Source organism: Arachis ipaensis, chromosome B02 (assembly GCF_000816755.2).
Source record: "Arachis ipaensis cultivar K30076 chromosome B02, Araip1.1, whole genome shotgun sequence".
Lineage (NCBI taxonomy): Eukaryota > Viridiplantae > Streptophyta > Magnoliopsida > Fabales > Fabaceae > Arachis > Arachis ipaensis.
The window spans coordinates 94110059-94113232 of record NC_029786.2 but is presented as its reverse complement, the minus strand read 5'-3'; positions in this window follow the sequence as shown (position 1 = coordinate 94113232).

The window sequence follows — 3174 nt, the reverse complement described above, 5'->3', positions numbered from 1 at the left end:
TCACCAAAAGTATCTATTACTTCTTAAAAATAAATTTTATTTATTATATTACAAAATTGTGTAAAAAAATTAAATTTAAAATTAAAATTGACCATTTATTTCAAATTTTAAAAAAATTGACATTACTGTCGAAATTACCTGGCGTGGAACAACATTTTTTGGCACCAACATTACCGTCAGACAAAATAAATTCAATGGTAGACATTTACTAGCAAGGTTTATACCGTTCGATTTTTTGCGATGGTAAATTGATTACCATCAGATTTATTTGATGAATCCGACGGTACTCAGCATTTTTCTTATAGTCGATGCTAAGCCTGGAACTGGGGGTGTCCCTGGCGGAGGAGAGATTTGGATGGGAGGCAATTTGGATTAGGCACGGCATCATGGCAGGGATTTCCGTGGAAATTTCGGGACTGATCCGATGGAAGGTGGTTTAGGGTGGTGATTTAGGGCTAGAAGAAGAGGAGGAAGAAGAGGAAACCACGGTGGCAGTGGGGAAGATGAAGCTCAATGATGATGGTGATAAAGATGGAGATGCAAAGAGAAAAGAGAAGAAGAAGAGGAAGAAAATGGAGGAGAAGAAGAGGAGGATGAAGAAGAAGAGAAAGATGTTAAAAAGGGGGGTTTTTAGTCCCTCCAACCCAAGGACCTGACTCTTGGCACTGACATTTTGACACTTCAACCTCAATCAGACTGACAATCATTTGTCATCCGGTTGTAGAGGTTGTTTTGTCCATTTTTGTTAGTAGATGGGGTTTTGGATGAGGTTTAAGGATGATTAGGGTGTGTTATGTCTCATGAGGAAAAGATCAAAGGCCAAACATGATATTTATCCAATTTTAAATTTAAGAGACTAAAATAGTAAAAATCGTGAACATGAGAGACTACGTTAATGATTTAATCCATCTTTACCTTGTTTCGTCTGATTTTCTCTCTCTATCCAAAAATAGTTGGGCTACACATCCAAGCATTTTTGTATCCAAGTTCAACCAAGCAGGCCCAATACAAAAAAAAAATCCACTCTCATTAATGAGATGCGTGTTACATGCGCCGGAAACCCCCAAACGTTACCAATTCAATTCGCGCTAGAATATGAAAAAATATTTGTTTTTCCAACTCGAAACTACAACAAAGAAATTTCAAATTCCTCTCAAAATCTCTCAAAAATCATTCAAATTGTCTGTGAAAACTACTGCAGAATTGGGTGGAGCATTTGAATTGATCAACAAAAAATATATAAAAACAAGATCAAAGATTCCGCAAGGTACTTAGAAAACTATTGTTATTATGTTCAATTAATTTCTCGCGTTTCTTCTAGTTCGATTTAAGGTTTAGTGGATTGAGTTCGTTCATTTAGTAGATCGAGTTTCTCTGATTTTATTTTTGCTTGTTTTTCTCCGTAACTAGGGATCAAATGAAACTGCGTTCTTAGTTTATTAGTTCTAATAAATAATTCATTTCATCTTTTAGTTTAATTGAGTTCATTTACATGCAGAAATGAATTGAAATATGTTTTTCTTGCTGATTGAATGTTTATGATGGTTTATTCAAATTTGAACCAAATTCGGTTCATCTGTGAATTGAGTTAGGGTCACTTGATACTACTGTTAAGTATTCACCAAATTTATTATTCCTTAAGAAATTCGGTTCATCTCTTAGTTTAATTGAGTTCATTTGTATGCAGAAATAAATTGAAATGTGTTTTTCTTGCTGATTGAATGTTTATAACTTTTTGTTCAAATATAAACCAAATTCGGTTCATTTGTGAATTAAGTTAGGTTCACTTGATACTACTATTAAGTATTCACCAAATTTGAATTAAATTTGACTCATTTGTGAACTGAGCGAGGTTCATCTGTTAAGTATTGATCAAATTTTTTGTTTCTTACAATAAAAATGAAAAAGATGACCATCTCAAAAACGGAGAAGCCGCATTATAATCTAAACATATACACATTAAATCAACTCTATTTTTGTATTATAAATATATCATAACATATTATTTCAAATCCTTGCAGAAAACTCACGATTTGAGATGTTCAACAAGATCGATAGCCAAAGTGTTCACTGAATTGAGTGAAGAAAAGAAAACTATTGTTGAAGAAATGGAATTCAGTGCGCTGAGACATATTCCAGAATTGAATGTCTTGCACAAACTCTTGAGGGAATTGATTCTGTCCTATGATCTCTATCATGGATTCTTGGACACTCGCTATAGCAAAATCTATATAACCCCTGCCAAGATAAGAGATGCGATAGGCATAAATTTTGGGGATATTATACTTTTTATCTTTTACATTTTATTTTTCCTTAAGTAATTTCAGTTCATTCCTTAGTTTATTTGAAGTTCATTTGGATACAGAAAATGAATTCAGCCTTTTTAACTAATTTATTTATATTAAAATATTATAGGGGATCAATTTCCTGAAAAAGTTACATACAGGAAACTGAATGAGCAATAGAATGAGATTGTTGAAAGCTTCAAAAGTGCTACTTTGGCATCTTTGACAAAATCTGTGATTGATATAAGTGTTCAAGGGGAGAAAAAGTTGCTGAAATTCAAGACGACTTTCGTTGTCTTCATCCATAAATGCTTCTTGTTGCCGACAACAATAAGCATCGTCTCCCCGATCCATAAGCCGCATGCCCTTCATGTAGACACGGTCCGACAATGGGATTGGGTGTCTCATGTGCTGAGCTTCCTGATCAAGGGGATCAAAGCCAGGAGAGCAGGAAACAAACTTTCGGTTGATGGCTGCGTCTTTGTGTTAATGTTAATATATTTTCATGAAACGAATTTCCCTTATCTAGAAGTAGATAACGCTCCCGGACCACCATCGGTGGCGTACTGGATATGGAGGAGGCTAGTCGAGCGAATTGCTTAGGAAACAACTAATGAAATGGTAAATAAAAAAATTATTTCCCTTAAAACTTTGGTTTGAATGCTTCTAAATTATTGTGCTAACTACTGTTTTAGGGAACTATAAAAAGATCAGAATTGAGGAGGGAAGAGATGGAAAAAAAGAAGGGGAAAAAAGAAGGAAAAGAAGAAGAAAGAAAAAAAGAAACTTGTCATCTTGGATTCGTCTTCGGAAGAAGAAACTTTTTCTGAATCTTAGTATACTTCTCACCATCACTTATAAAAAACTATCAATTTATTTAAAATTTTAT